This window comes from Chroicocephalus ridibundus, chromosome 10 (genome assembly GCF_963924245.1).
Source record: "Chroicocephalus ridibundus chromosome 10, bChrRid1.1, whole genome shotgun sequence".
NCBI lineage: Eukaryota > Metazoa > Chordata > Aves > Charadriiformes > Laridae > Chroicocephalus > Chroicocephalus ridibundus.
In genome coordinates, this window is record NC_086293.1 from 23,788,190 (window position 1) to 23,805,182 (window position 16,993).

Below are 16,993 nucleotides of genomic sequence, written 5' to 3' on the forward strand. Positions count from 1 at the left end.
AGGCCTAATGCCTCGGTTTGCTCTTCGCCGATAGTTTAAGCAGAACACGCGCGTGCTGGCGTACGTCTTAGTGAATGTCTCTTTAACTAGCTGTGTGGCATGAGGGCCAACGTGATGAGGTGGAGCATGCCAGTTTTCCTTCCCAAAGGATCTAGTTGTTCACATTGGCAGGAAGTTTTACTTACCAAAGTGGTCAGCAGCTGGCAAAGTGAGCACATCCAGGTCCGAGGTATTCCTTAGACGCGTTTCTTCATGGGAATTTCTTACGTTAACAAAGGTACGGTATGCAGCGTGCTTCATATTCTGTTGTATTTATCAAGGCAAAGAAACAACCGTGTGAGTAAGGTCAATATACAGTAAAAGTTATTTTAGGGTGAAGGTCAATATGTTGGTCCTTGTGGTTTGTTGTTTAAATCTTTAGAGATTTTACATAGTAGCAGCTATTTCCTGGAAGCAATAGGAATGAAGTGAAATCCTAGAAAGATTTTCACTTTTCATTTTCCCTGTTGTCGTTTTAGGGGAGAATGGTACTCATCCTCCTAAAATGAGTTCATTTCTTAGTTGTAAAGTTTATATAACTTTGGAAGACTTTAATATTTTGCATGTATTAAAGAAAACGTGAATGTGTTTTTAAAAGTACACAGATCTCATTCATATAAAAACTGAATAAGATTAGCTCAATTGAAGTGTTATGTTTACAAAACTTTTACTCTCTCTCATGTGCACCAGATATAAAGCTACAGAAGGTCCTTGTTTACGCTAGCAAGTCCAGGGACTTCTCCCCTTCCTGTCGTGGCCATAATGTCTCAATGCACTGTCCTGCCGTTGAGGTCATTGCGTTTCTCTACTGCAGTTGATTTAGAACATTATTTTTAATGAACTACTACGTTTTAAATCTTTTGCCTAAAGGAACGTGTTTCTCCAAATAATTCATAGAATGATAAAATGAATTTCAACTCTTACTAAAAAAAAAACCCACAAAGTTGATGTAATCTTAGCCAAAACAAACAAGCAAAACCCCTGCACCAAACAGGAGTTTAAAGGTAGCAGAAATAGATAGTTTATTAAAAAAATAACTTTCTGTTAATATTGTTGCCAACGTTAAGACACACCACACTTTGTCTTTAAGGGTTTTGATGGGACAGTGTTGTATTTAGTAATTTGTAATCATTATGGCAGCCTGGCTGTTGAAAGGCCATCTCTTGTGGCTGTCTGGAGGAGATCAAGGTGCATCACCTGCAGAACAAGGCCTTGTTTTGGCTCACAGCTGTCCTTCTGGGAAGGGAGCACAAGACTTTGAAAGAATGTTACTGCTAAATCCATCCTTTCACCTCAGTTACAAGCTTTCCTGTATGTGAAGTTTAACTGCAGATGAGTTGTTTCCACAATAAGGCTCCTGTGTTCGCAGTTTTTAAGGCTTGCTATGTGTTCTGCTATCAGTGTTTTCTCAGCAGGATGACAGCAGCTGTTCTTTGATTGAAACATGAAGAAAGATGTGTTGAAGTCAGATAAGCATCACTGCTAAAGCAGCTTTACCTCCCAATTTGCCGATCTTTGTAATATGGCTAGTAATAAGGAATGCTGAAATTGATCTTTGTACTTGATTTAAATTATAATCTTACAAGATACGTGTAAATCTACCTAAGGAAGTTTTTCTTCATGTGTCTCTGCTTCTTGAGACAAAATGCACTCACATCATTGCAAACTAAAAGGTGAAGAATAAGAGGACATCATCTGATGCTCGGTAGGAGTTCAGTGGGATTTTTTTTCTTGTCATTCCTTATGATTATGATTTGCCTTTTTGATGACTTTTCAGTCTCTCTCTTTTTTTTTCTTTTTTTTTAATCTGAAGTGATTTGTGGTTGGACAGCACTAGTTTCTTTTATCTTCATTTCCAAAGCTCACTTGCAAGACCGCATTCAGCAGCAGATTAATCCTCAAATACTTTGGTTCAGTTTTCACAGTTGCTGCCAAATAGGCCTTTTTTCACAGACCATTTTATACTTTCTGATACTTATAATTAACAATTGCTTATAGCAAGTCTGCTTCTGTATTCTGCACAATGAAAAGTAAGCCTTACTGATACAAAATACTAATGAAGATAAGCAACATGAAAATTTACATGAGACTTTCTGTCTCTTATTTTTTAAATGCTGTGAAGTATAGTGGGCAAATAATCTGTTGGTGAAATGATCCCAAGTCCTTTGGCAAATACTGAAGATTTTCAGAATTTAAATAGGCCTAATGAAATGCTCAGATCTGGTTTCTTCAGATCTCAGTTGATTTTGGGTTATGTACAATGATGAATGGCGTTCTTTTGAAACAGAGTGCCAGCTCTAGTGTCTGCTTAAATCCGCTGGGTGCCAATTAAATTGCCTTAGGAATAAATGGGTCTGGTAAGGTATATTTCCAAACAATACATGAGATGAGAAACTAATCTCCCAGCTTTTTAGTAACTTTTGAAAATACGTGTCATTGCTAAATTTTCTTGCCAGGGGACCGAACAAGTAACGTTTTTGATTCCTCTCTAGGCTGAATTTGTCTGTGATTGAAATTGTGTTTCATTTTTAGTTCAACAAACATCAATACATTTTCAAATTAACAAAACTTCATATTTAGTTACAGTTGAAGTTAAAATAAATTACACTTATTTTCAATAGGGTTTAGCTTGTCTCCTTGGTGATCTATTTCTAATCTTTCTATTGTATTCAGAAAATCACAGAAGGGCCGGGGTTGGAAGGGCCCTCTGGAGATCACCCAGTCCCACCCCCGGCCAGAGCAGGGTCACCCAGAGCAGGTGGCACAGGAACGCGTCCAGGCGGGTTTGGGATGTCTCCAGAGACGGAGACTCCCCCACCTCTCTGGGCAGCCTGTGCCAGGGCTCTGCCACCCTCACAGCAAAGAAGTTCCTCCTCATGTTTAGGTGGAACTTCCCATGCTCAAGTGTGTGCCCATTACCCCTTGTATTAAAATAATAAATATATTACTTTGGTATTTCAAATTTACAATACACTCAAATAAGCATTTTCTGATGTTTGCAGAAGCTAGTTTTTGAATCTTCATGAACAACCTGATGTCTTTAATGTTATAAAAATTAACTGTTGCCTATTGGTGTACATATAGCTACCTTTGACTCTTACCTCAAGTATATGTTTTAGTCCTCAGAATCATTAACTCATACATTGTCTGTAGTCTAGGATAAATTATCATAGAATAAAATCATAGAATGGGTCGGGTTGGAAGGGACCTTAAAGGTCATCTGGTTCCAACACTTCTGCAATGGAATATATTCTCAGGACTAAAACTTTGAACAAGAAATATTTCTTCTTAAGATGATAGCCACCCAAATAAAACCATACTTACATGAGGCTCCTCTTACAGTATTTGTACAAACTTTATACATTACATAAAACTGAATGGAAAGTTGTCATCTTAAAAGCGTGCTCATTATGCATCAGGAATCATTTCTGCAATAGGAATTTAAATAGGGACAGGGACTTCTCCATGGGCTTTCATCCAAATGGATATTGAATAATGTACTTAGAAGATCTTTCATAAATATAAGTAGGACCTAATTTAATTAAAGCTTATTCAGAGATAAGAGGATTGTGCTTGACCATTGATAGTATTTTTATGAAAGGAATACTAATGACAAGAATTTTTTAAAAATGTACACAGGTCTACCTACTTGAAGGTAGTGATTAACCACAGAATAGGAAAAACACAGAAAATTAACTTGAAAAGTTCACATTCCAGAAAATATTAATCAACAGAAAATTCCTTTCTCCTTTTCCTCCTATCTCTGCCAATGTCCTGTTGAAGAGACCTGTCCTGGTGTTTTGCAGAAGGTAGATATGATGACTCGTGATAATAGGAGCAATAATTGTAATATTGCTACTACAAGTAGTAGTAATAGTAACAGTAGAAGCTTGTCTTCTCTAAAGGTGCTCGTTTCTATTGACATTTTAAGCTGAGAGTTGTATGTGTTGGTGTGTTAGAGCACTTTGTTTTGGGAATGTCCCCATTGTGACACTTCAAAGGAACACGCCTGTTTTAGCTGGTTGCAAGCTGCTATGTGACTTGCTGCCGTGGAGCAAATTACAGCTCTGAAGAAAGCATTCCGCGCTGGGTTCTGCGCTCGGTTCCTTTCGGGGACTCACAGACCCTGTTATCCCTAAAGAACTCCAGAGGATGCAGAGGCTGGAGGAGGGATGAAGAGAGGGAGTGAATTGGAGCCCTCTTACTGGGAAAATCTTGAGAAGGGTTTGGTGAAATACTGTGAGATCATTCTAGGAAGGCAAAGCATTTACAATAAATTTAGAGCACACAAAGAAATTATACTATATTTAAAATCCTTCAAAATTTTAATAAGACTTTAGTTCATTTCTAAAAAGGTCCCGTGTCCGTTCCAACTAATTAGGCTAATAAAAAGCAATTAGAACATCCCTGTTTGCAAAGAGAATTTTCAGACTTCTTTTTTTCTTCATTGTTTTTAAGCAGACAGGCTCTAAAGTATTTTGGTATAGCGACACTCGCTGTATCCATTATCACTCTTTCCTTTCTCTGACATGTTAGTGAATGTAAACCAAGACATTTTTAGCCTCCCTGGTTTTCATTCAGTTTTTCAAACAAAGTGGTAGTGACTCAAACAGTTCTATCAGCCTCTCAAGGAGGCCACTTTAAGCTTTGGCAACTTGCCATAAACATAAAAATACTATTTATCTATTTATTTGGGGGTGGGCGCTAAGACGGGGCAAGTGCCCCCATTTTTTGTCTCGAACAAAAAGAAAATTTCCCCTAACTTGAATTGTCTTCAATAATAAAGCAATTCTTTTTCAAATTTGTAATTCAATTAAATAATAACAGTAATTAAAATTGTTGAAAGAATATTGCTGAGTACCCTAAATCCATTGTAAAGGTAGGCAGCAGGTCTGGCTGCGTTTAATTACACTGTAGTTATATTCCAGTGGTTAAAAAAACCTTGTGTGTTTTGTTTGCATATTTTAGTCTGAAAAACAATTGACATAATTATTGGTTGTTAGCATTCAGACCCTGCGTTAAGAGATGTCTGGCTTGTTTGCTCTTTCCAAAGTTGAACCAGTATGAGAAGTTGAAGTTGAAATTCCATTGTGAAATTTTGCATGTGTAGCTTTGACTGTTTCCCAGGTTGGGTCTGTGCCCCCGCTTTGTTCCTAGGTGTGGAGCAAACCTTGAGAGGGTCTATTTTCAGGTCCTGGTTGCATTTGTAGATGGGTGGCATTTTCAGGTGGGACTTCAGTTCATGGGGATAAAGGATCTGTCTCAATTTATGAAAAATGTTTGCAAAATCCCCACCTGATGTCTGAATCCAGGCCATCAGCTGCGTATTTGGATTGAAACCTGGTAATCATTTCGCCCTACTGTGAATTAGAAGACTGACAACTCAGTCTCTGGTTTTTATTTTCCATGCTGTAAATAATAATGGTGCTTTTAAATTAAAAAAAAAATAATAATAATTCTTAGTAGCGTTGATATCACATTCATTTGCTTTCCCCGTATTTGCTTTTTTCCTGGTCAAAAATGTTTGTGTCTTAAACTATGAAAATAAAAGTCAACGGAATAAAGAAGGCATATGTTCAAGTTAGCAGGGTCATCTGTGGTGTTCATCTTTTGGCATAATTTTTGAGCAGTAGGGTGCTTCCTTTGAAACACAACTCAGGGATTTTTGATGATTTAACAAAGTGCAGAGTACGGAGGAGTGACTGATAAAGGACTCAGAAGCAGATGTGAGTCGGAATACAAGAAACCTTATGTATCATGGATAAGTTATTGCAGGGATCCTTTGAGGAAAGTGATACACTGTTGATTTCAAAGGTTAGAAATAGCATCCTGCTGTATTTCATACTTGTAGGAATTGATATAGCTGCACAGGCTGTGAACTGGTCGCTGTTCTTATGGCCGAAGGAACTGCCTTTTAAGTATTACCTGCACCCCCATTTCCCAGGTGGCCTCTGCCGTGGATAACTGCGCTGTTCCGATAGGATCAATCTTAATGAAACAGAGCTGACATTTCAGTATATTTCTTGGAGCAAGGAAAGATGCTTACTGCATGTTTTTTCATACTCACTAAAATAATGACCGCAGAACATTCACCCTAGGTGAAGCGGACGATGACAGTTCTTTCTTTCAGCGTGTTTTCAGCATGATTTCTAGCTTCTTATTGGAACAGGAATTTATGTCATTTTCAGTGTTAATGCTCATAAATTGTGGTTTTATAATGCAGATAATTCTTGACTATTTATTCTGTCATGCTAATTTTTGTTCTAGATTTTAGTATGACATTGATTTAGGTAATTTTCTTGCCAGATCTCAAAAAAACCAAACAAACAACTGCAAAGGAGTGACATAACTATTCAGAATTTAATGCAGGATTTCATACCTTATGGAGATGCAATCGTGTGACACTCTACAGAAGCAAGTTGTCTTGAGATGTTCATCAGGTTGCAAAGCTGTGCTGCATCTGGTGGTGATGGTCAAACATTCGGGTGTAGCTTAACACCGCCGCAGGGTCTTGCATTGTTACTTAGCTGTGCCTTGGGCCCAAAGCTGAAGCATTTTGAGCTAGAAGAGCTGGGACGTTGGAGCTCCACCCTACATACCTGCAGCAGCCCACCCCATGGCAGGAAATCAGTGTGATATTTCCCAGTAACTTCCAGGTTACAGCAGCCCTTTCTAGAGGACACGATGCCTGCATTGTGGTGGCTGGAAGAGTCATAGATAAGGAAAAAGCTTTTTCATTTCCTAACCAGTCAAAAGTTGGTGCTTGGATAGGATACGTGAAGGTAAAAGAACACCGAGGCTGCGCGTTGCTCTAAAGAATGCAGAAGAACATCTACTGCTATCCTGGCCTTACCCGTAAAGGATTTAAGCCAGCTCCTTTTTATTCCATGTGTTGCTTTACGCAGTGAGCAATCGTTACGGTAACAGTGCTTCTGACCAAAACCCTTGGGTTGTTTGCTGTCATTAGTGGTATCGCCGTTTTCAGCTTGGCTTCAAATTACCATGATGCTTTTCAGGAAGGTAGAGACAGTTTCATAACTTAGGTAGTCATTTTATTGATGTTCTGCCTCACTTAAAAGTCTCCATTGTATTTTTTTTTCTGGATTCAGCATATTTTATTTTTTTCCTAAACTATTTAGTCACATTGCTAGTTTTATTTAATTTTTGTTGATTTTACTTAAAATGAGGGGTGGCTTGGAGTGTCTTGGTTCAAATATACATCATTTAAAGGGTAGATGGATACCTTTTCTGGGTGACATGTTACAAAGATAAACTACTGTCACATGCCTTAATATTTTTTCTGAAGATGATTTATCAAGTGATTAGCAGAGCTGTCAGAACTCGCTTATATTTATTTCCTAGTCTAGAAAGCTTTTTTTAAGCCACTGACTTGTCTCTCTTTAATTCTAAAATAGTAATCTCTACTGGTTCCTGCAGGGAGATAAGGCAGAGATCTCTGCTTCCCAGGAGGTACTTTTTGAAGTATGAAGGCTGTACCTTTACAGAATAGTAATGAGAAAAATGTCAGTGCAAAGGATTTTCTAAAGTAAAATTAAAAAAAAAAAAAATCTATTACATAAGATGTCATGAAATAATACCTTTGTTTACTTTATGCTGTAGATGTATTTTTATTGGAAATATTTGCTTTTTAGTGATTAAAGATATGTTTGGCCATTTGATTAGTTTATGTGGAGTTCTGTTTCATGTGGAACCTCAACTAGCCCACACTTAAAATAATTTATTAAGTTGATACCTGTATTCCTCATTTGAAGTTTGTCTTGGGAATGGAATGTTTTCTACATTACTACCGATAATTACTTGGACATATGATCAGTATTGAGAAAGAATGAAGATGACTTGTAGTTTCACATCTGTGTGTGTCGATTTAAAAGAAAAGTTAAAGAAAATTCTCATAAATTGGAGCTCTTGGTACCTTGTTTTAGTGGTTAAACCTTATATACTTGTTCTGGATAAAGGATTTGAATGGAAGTACATTTTTAGGGGCAAAACTAAACAGGAATTTGTGAACAAAGTTAGATTATTTTTTACTTTTTTTAATGCATTTTGATGCTGGAGTTTCCATGTAAACGTATGAAAAAGTGAAAAAAAGGTTTCAATTCGAAGTCTAAGAGAAATTTTGGAAATTGAATGAATCACTCTTCCTTCTAATGCCAGATTATGAAGACGGTTTAATCTCAAAGTATGAGTGTTTTGCTGACAGGTTCTCATGTGAAGAGATCAGACATCCATCTGAGACGTTTTTATTGTAATGATTCCTTCCCTTGGAGGAATGCAGGCTTTTACTTATTTTAGAGATGATTCCAAGTGGTTTGTCGAGATTACATCTTGCATGTGCATTTTAGCTGGGATTGTGTTACATGGGAGTGACAGTTTTTAAAAGGCAGGGTTCAGGTGGTACTGCACAAAATGAGTAGCTCAGCTTAATGGAAGAAGCTAATTTCTACACATATGCAGCAAGCAGCTCTAGAGGAAGTCTGTAGATAATGTACTTGAATGTGCACGTGTACATAAAAGGTAGCATTAAAAAAATTACTGCTGGTTTATGTTCGTGGAGAGCAGGCAGTTGTATATAAACCATCCTCAAGTCTGGGGCACTTCACAGCCAAGTGGCAGCTCACATCATTTTTAAAAGCGTGTTCGTTGATGGACAAAAAGGAGTAAATACTTTCTAAGGCAAACCTGACTGATGCTCAGTATTGCTCTAACACTTGGTCCCATCCCAACAGACTTCAGACTTTAATCAAAATGTTACGTAAAACTTAGAATTCACAGATGTTTTACTCAAGATGGCATCCCTGTTTGAAACAGCACTAACTTCAAAGTTAGATCAGGTTGCTCAGGTCCTTGTTTGGACTGAGATTTTTTTTTTACTGAGACCTCAGAGTATATGGTCAGTGAAATATATGGAAAGTTATGAACAGGTAGTACAGAAGTAAGATTAATTTATGTATTTGTCTATCTGCATTTCATGCAAGCAAGGATAAAGCCAGATGTTGTGGGAATAATGATAATAAACTACCAGATGTAACTGAAAGGTCTTTTCTGGCACCACAAGTTCTGTGTAGATGATCCTTCTCGTCAGGAGGACTTGGGGCTTGTATCAAGGAGATTTTAATTCATCAGCAGTCAGGCAGGATCAGGGAACTTAAGAATGAAACTTACCTGCATATCTGGAGATCGTGAAATGCCCTTTTTTCTATAGGAGATTGAACTGCTGTGAAAGGAGCCGAGCACACACCGTCCTGGTGACTCCACCAGTGCCAATACACTTTGGTATGTGAATTTATTAGATCAGTCAGGAGAATGCTGTGAATGGACTTCTCTATATTTGGAAACCCTGAATCTAGTCTTTTCTGCCTTGATTTCTCCCTTTAGATTCCTAGCAACTCTGTATTGGCCAAATCTACAGTACTCCTTACTGTCTATTAAGAACTCAGATGATATTAACTAATTTACTGTTAGCCAGCTATAAGGCTGTTCTATTATAGTAATTTTGCAATAATTATTAACTTGTTACCTAAAGGAGAAGAGCTTTAACTTCCTTTATCAATAGAATCATAGAATCATAGGGGCTAGAATCATAGAATCATAGAATAATAGCTGGGCTTGGCCATTTTCCTAGCTTCCTGAAATAGAAATCAAATGAACTTGCCAAACTGTTTAATTTGGAAGTTATTTCATAGGAGAGCAAGGCTTTCTAATTCATCTTAGTTTATTATTTGCTAGCCATACGATATGAGTAAGTGAAAAATACATCTTAGAAGACAGCGATGATGCATGAAAAAACCAAGATAGAATTATGTATATGGAAAGTACAAAATGCCCAAAAGGTTTTTTTATTTTCCGTGAGAGCTGGTTGAAGTCTGTTGGTGCTGCTGTGGAGGATGCTCCTGCCCTTTCCTTGACTCCCGGCTGCGTGGTCTTTTTGCTGTCGTTAGTACATCGTCATTATCATTAGCTCAGCTTGCAGTTCTGGCTGAACACTAACCCTTACCAAAAAAAAGTAATAATGATTGCTGTATTGAATCCGTGAGCTTAGCCGCCCACCAGTTAACCAAACGAATAGTGGTGCCAAAAAAGGCCAATGATAAAAACTGCAGTTGGTGAGCGAGAGGTGGGAGGAGCCGGGAGAGGGGCGTAGGAAGGCAGATGTTGCCTTTTAGCAGGGGGGCAGATAAGCCCGAGGCAATTGTAAAATGATATCCGTTGGCATCAGTTGTAATACTCATAGTTGCTGCATATTTGTGCTGTTTTAGGAATAGACTGCTAAACCAAACAAAAAAATAATCCAAGGAGTTTGGAGTACTCGTGTGTTCAACCAGTATGTTGGTTTTTTTTTTTTCTCCCTTTAAACAGTTCACCAACATGAGGTCTTTGCATTTTACCTACATAACCGATTCTTTAGAGGTCAAATACAAATTCACCCTGTAATATCTTTACTGGTTCAGCGTAACGAAAATGGAGTTTTCCCATCATTGCAGGCTATAAATCATACAGGCTAGTCTTTCTGTGGATAGACTTCAATTGTCATTTCTTATATATAGCACTTGAAAAATTATTTCTAACCAGAAGTTGAACTTCTGTAACAAAGTGCCTATTCATTAGCCATGATATTTCCTGGATATCAGAAGGCTATCTGCAATAGCCTTTTATCAAAGAAAAGATAAGATTCCTCCATTCCCTTTGACTGAGCCAGCCCCAGCAAGGAGTAAATGGGGGAGTTCTCTACAAGAGTCTTGTCTCCTGTTGCAGGTAGTTAAATCAGTTGCTTTTCATTTGGCATTAATAAAGCGTTTTGTTCAGTTGCAGTTTAATCCCTAGCAACAGCTGTCCTTACCTAGAAACGCATTAAATATTTTAATGGTTAAATTTATTAAATATGCTTGCAATTGAATTAGTATTGGATTTAAGTAGCATTATTTTAAACACGTAGAAAGTGAAATTGCTGGTGTTTTCCGTTTTTCACAACTAGACAATCATCAGCGTGTACAGCCTTTTCAGTGAAAACTGAGCAACAGAATGAGTGAAGTCAAAGACGGAAATATAATTAGTGACACATATTAGGCCATACCAGTTACAGAAAAAAGGAGTCGAAACTTAAACGAACCAAAAAATATATAAATAAGTGACAGCCTTGCTCTGCTGTAATTTACATTCCAAAAGGTGACCCACGCTTTAAAGCCTGCTTCCTCCAGTGCTCAATAAAAATAATGGAAGTCACAACAAGCTCTCTGGCCTGCCCTGAAGAGACAAAGGCTTCTGAGACGATGCAAACTGAGAGAAAGCACTTCATTGTGACACTAAATTGGATAGGTCTTCCAAATAACAAAACGTCTTTTTAGGATAAAATGCATTTTGCATAGATTTCTTTATTCATTGAGTCTTTTCTCCTAATATGACAAACAAAATTTAATCACATTTTAGAAGTTTAAAAATAGTCCTGAAAATTATGGTTAAATTGCTTTGCTTAGATGTGTAAAAGAGTGAGCCCCACACTCAAATCATGGTATTTGGCAAGTCTGTAAGCATGGATTTTGCATCAGATTATTCCAGGTGTTCTTACAAGAGAAGGGCCAAATGTGTTTTTTTTAAAGTGGTTTGATTTAGGCATTGTTTTCTTATTAAAGAACCTTTACCCAAAGCTTATATTCAAATCACATATGTATATCGTATGTATGAATAACTATTTTTAATGGGTAGTGTCTGAGGCGAATTTAGCAGAGACAAATCTTTTTTGGTGAAAAAAAAAAATCACAATAGAAAAGGTCAGCATGAAGTAGTGGGCTTCATCCGTAATACACTGGTGCCGGGAGCATGAGAAGGCAGAGTCTCGTAGGCAGGTGTAAGTTGCCAGCAAGAAAAATGGAGGACCACGTGCATATCTATTGTTATACGTTCTATTGTTTTATATTATACATTATATTGTTATATGGACCACAGCCATATCTTGGGCTGTGGATTGTAGTGTGTGCACAACCATATCAAATGCACTTCCAGTGCACAAAGCATGTCCTGTATCACACCACGTATTTTTCAGTTCTTTCTCCGGTATCTATTTCGCTATACCCTTCAAGCTATTTAAGGATTCTGTAATATTTTCAGAAGAAAACTCACCCTATACCTACCTTGCAAATACCTCTCTGCGGATGGCTTGTAGTTAAGTCTGGATAGAGTCTTATCTAGGTTGACTTAAATCTCATTTCTTATCCTTAAGATGGCCCTTATGCCAGTTTATACTTCTGTGCATCTACGTTCACCTCCGCTCAGTGTGTAGATAACACTCTTCATCATCTCTGAATGTAGTAACAGTGCAGAGAAGTCTTAAGCAGCATAAGTGGGTTTAATCACAATATTGAGGGACAGAAGAGGAAAGACTCTCAGGAATGTGTGTTAAAATGTAGACAAAGGGAAGGGTGTTGACTTACATTTTCTTTCATGTATTTAGTTGCAAGGTGCCGTCAGGACAAATCCTACTTCACTGTGGTTCGGTCGTCAAAAATGAAATGCTGCTTCCTTTTTTCCCCTATACTTTCTACTGTCTCTTCTAAAAGCTGATATTCAACCCTAGTGCAATTATACTGGAGTTAATTTGGTACACTATTTCAATATTTGGATGTATGAGAAAAACTGCAAATTAGAGTTAGTCTGCCCTAGGTTCATAGTTGTAGGATCCTAGAAAGGTTTGGGTTGGAAGGGACCTTCAAAGGTCGACTTGTCATTGTCCGCCCGCCATGGGCAGGAACGTTATCTCCCCTTCACCAACATCCTTCTCTCCAGTTATACGTGCTCGTTTTACCAGCCCCATTTTGCATAGCTCAGTTGGTGTCTCTGAGTGTGCCTTCCGCGGTACCACGTTTCATGTCAGTTCTCCCCTGGGGGGTTCTCCAAGTGTGACGTTATTTCAGTCTCAAATGTTTTCAGTTGCAGTCCCTACACAATTATGGCAAAAGTTTATGGTAAAAATCTTTCCACCCCCTTTTATAGTTGGTAACTGCCAGAACATCCAACAAATCTGCAGATACCATGGCACTCCTCTTTCCGTAGAGCATTCTTCCTGTAGGTCTATGGAACCGTAAGGATTCACGCGTCTGTGATGTGCTGACTCTAACGCACTAGCCGTCGCTAACTAAAATGTCAGTGCCTAGGAGCTGACCCTTACAGTCAAGGCCACTCTGTCCCGTGGCAGAGCTTCTCTCTACCGGGGTGCTGCTCAGATAGGTCGTGGGTATCCGTGCGGTACGGGTGTCTCTCTCCTCCATGGGTACAGGAGTATTCTTCCTGGTGCCCCCGTGGAAGGACTTACACTTTCTGCGTTTAGAATCTGAACATTCCCTCAAATAACTTTTTGGAAGGGCAAAAATTACTTGGACGTTGCAGTAAATGCATAAGCTTGCACATTATTTCATATTATTATATTATTGTTAATTCGTATATATTATTTCATATGTACTATATGTTAATTTGATTATTTTGATATTAATATCGCTTGCCTTTCATTAATTTAATTTTACCAGTGGTAAGCAGGTTAGAAAAATAAATAAATGGAAAGGAGGATCGCTGCCAGGGTAGGTCAAATTTTAGGCCTTCCGCTCTTGATCTGTTACTTTAAAAAACAACACCAAAACCGCCACCCTATAATTCTGTGAAGACATTACAGTCTCTTAAGTTAACAGTGTAAATGTTTATTTAAAGAATAGGTTTTTTTAAAAACTTGTCACTGACCCAGCGTGATAAATAATCAAGGCTGGATTAATTTAAAATCCGTATCCAGCCATGAAGCCATAGGTCATAAGAAGTTTATGTGAAGAATGAAAATCCGTAGTCTCAGGCACTTGCACTGTGGAGTTTACTGGCTGCAGGATCCAGCTCTTATGAAGTTTTGACTGCATTTTGTCATATACACAACTGGGGAGTGCTCCAAAAGCATTAACATTAGCACTTTAGTTGGGATTAAGTGTTGCGTGTGCCAAACTCTCTTCCTGTTTGCAACATTTTTCCTAACTTAATTTGGCAGTAGGAAGACACAGAGGGCACGCTGTATAGCTGTCGCTGCCCAGAAGAGATGAAATGAGGAGAAAGGAGTGGTTGGCCTTGCTTTAATGTTTGCATTGTAGCTGATCTGATGAAATTAAGTGTAAAACTACCGATACTTAAAAAGAACTTGCTCTGTAGAATAGGATGAGTCTGACTCGGTGTCCGCTGGGAACGTAGTCGGCAAAGTGCCTGGAAGGGAATGGAGTGAAGCGTTCTCTTTCTCGTGGAGGGCTGCAGAAACGGACCCTATCCTAGAGCAGTTAGAGCAGCGTCGTTCCTGAGCTTTAGAAAACCCAGCTGCATTTGTTCTTCAAAAAGAAAGTTTTGTATATCTCAGTCCAAGTTTCACAGAGGTTCTATGGAAAGGGCAGCATCCTGTCGTGCCGCAGATAACTTCCCCACCCCGAGTACTAACCGCGGCTGGTTATGCAGTTACATTCTGTGGAGAAGCAGAAGGATGATGTGCTTGTCGGTAGTTGAGGAATACAGACATACAGGAGCATTTCAGGTCCTTCTATAGAGAATGGAAACTTTTTTTCCTGTAACAGTAATTGTCTACTAAGTCCTTCTACATTATAGCTTTTTTTTTTTCATAGTCATATTTGATGGGGAATTTGGAAGACTGAGTGCTAGGAATATGAATGCTTTCAAATCCTTTCTTAAAAAGCAAATTGCAGAAGACTATCTACCCCTTTTCTCTGTACCCCCGAAGAACGATTTATTTATGGGAAAACAAACATGTCAGTGTTCCCCTGTGGACTGTATCACCACTTGATGTTTTATGTGCCTCAATTGTTATGTTTTCAGATTGTAAGCCCCAAGGGGCAGGGACCATGTCTTCTTTTGTTTGTACAGCACTGAGCCTACTGTCAGCACTCTATAAATAAGAAGCAATTATAGTGTTACGCACCCATGTATTTTGAAAGCTTGGGTCTGCTCCTGTTGAAATTCAAGGGAATTTTTCCCTCTTACTTCAGGGACAGAGGATAGCGTACTGTATTAGCGGGCTGAATTTGTTTTACGTTGGGGTGGGGTGTTTGTGTGAGGAAAATAGACTAAAAACTGTAATGCATCCTTTTCAACCAAGGTGCTTTATTATACGAAGCTGTATTTTGATTATATTAAATGAATATATAGGAGGTGTTGTGAATTAAAAATACTGTTTCAAAAGATGATAACCAGTTTTCCAAAGCTCACAACTTAGGTTATTAATGTGACAGTAAAATAAGAAATGAAACTGCTACCAACTATGGAAAATTGTAATTAGAATGGAAAATTCCATCATTCTACTCACTAGACACAAAGGTTTTTCTGAGTGCGAGGGGTGCAGAGAATACTAGAACAAGAATGGGAAACCTGTTTTGAGCTACCATGTAATCTGAAAGGCACACCATTTTTTTAATATATGTGAAACATACTTTAATGCTGAGACCCTGTGTGTTAAGGTTCTGCCCGAAGTGAAGTTTTACGGCCAATTTATAAGGTCTTGCAAACAGGAGTTTACAGTGGAAACAGTGACTCTTACCTTAATTGTAGCAATGTCAATAGCATTGCTGTAATGAGCGTCTGGCTACGTTCCATCTGTTGACCACACCAACGGGTTTTGTGCATCATAAAAGAAGTGTTTCCCCTCCATATTTGATTTTCCACATGTCAGTCCCTCCTACGCACTCCAGCCCTTTCAGTTTATTGGAATCCCAACGTGTGAGCTGTGTAAGCGATGGAGATGGGTGTTTGCTCACGTGGTAGAGACAGCCCGGCCCATGCAGGCCTTGTAGCGTGCTTTTTCGGCTGCATGACTTGCCCTTGTCGCTTCCCCGTGCCATTCGAGTCACACTGGATGCACATGGTTGATTGGCCTCTCAGTTGCATGTGGCACATTAGGTTTTGGATTTGGAGAGAGGAAGCAGCACCATGCTCTAAATTTATGAGGTTTTGCAGCAGGAGAGCGTGAGATGAGGCCACAAGAATGAATTTCATGTTTAGCACATGAGACTTGGCAGATACAGTTGCTGGCATGTGTTTGGGGGAAGCTTGTATTTGTATTTGTACAAGGGAAAAGTTTTGCCTTTTAAAATGTTACCAAAACCAAACTGCATAATTTTAAATGAATGCTGGGCAATTTCAGTTCTAAGTCACTTTATTATTTTTTTAATCAAAGCAAGAATTGAATAAATGTACCTACTAAAGCAGGTAAAGAATTTGGAATGAAATATCTTTTGTATGAAATAAATAAAATATCTTTTTGTGTGGCGCAAATGTTGCCCAGATGTCCATGCAAGGTTTCACAGCAGTACGTACAGCTGCTCTGGTTCTTCAAAGGTAGGTCTGTTACTAGGACTTCTAATGGGGGATCTAATCTCTTCTGGTGACAATGGCTCTTCCGTCTCCACCACGGTGAGATGCTGTGAATATCTGAGCTGTTTAATGCGATGATGAACCGTTTTTAACTTGTCAGTGGCTGGGGCCTGGTGCGCGTACTCCAGGAACAGAGACAATTAGCAGTGCACTGTCTTCGTTAGAGATCTATATATCTGTGTTCTAATACACACAGCTTCTTTTTTCCTGAGCATGGAAGAAATAAAATAGCAGTGCCGTTACCTACTTGGTGTCCTGTCCCGGTTTTGGCAGCGTTCAGTGCACACAGCTATCCAGGTCGCAGTATCAGAGTTTCTCTAGCTGTGCTTTCATTTCTCCTCCGTGTCCGTCCCGCGCTGGTTTTGCTGCTCCTCTGTCATGGCTGTGCACTCACACACCAGTCGCTGAAACATCTCTCCTTTTTCCAATGTGCACGTTTGCATTTCTTTGCATTTTTTGGAGTTTGTCACAGAGCTTTCCTAGGTCCACTGTCTAAAATGTAAGACAACCTTCAGAATCACCAGCTTTGGTAATATATTGC

At 38.7% G+C, this 16,993-nt stretch overlaps 1 protein-coding gene across 13 annotated transcripts in view; it reads left to right on the top strand.

Moving 5' to 3' along the window:
- The window catches only part of ERC2 (ELKS/RAB6-interacting/CAST family member 2), a 508,713-nt gene that overhangs the window by 408,234 nt on the left and 83,486 nt on the right, over positions 1-16,993 (top strand). The gene's annotated exons all lie outside the window — the stretch shown is intronic.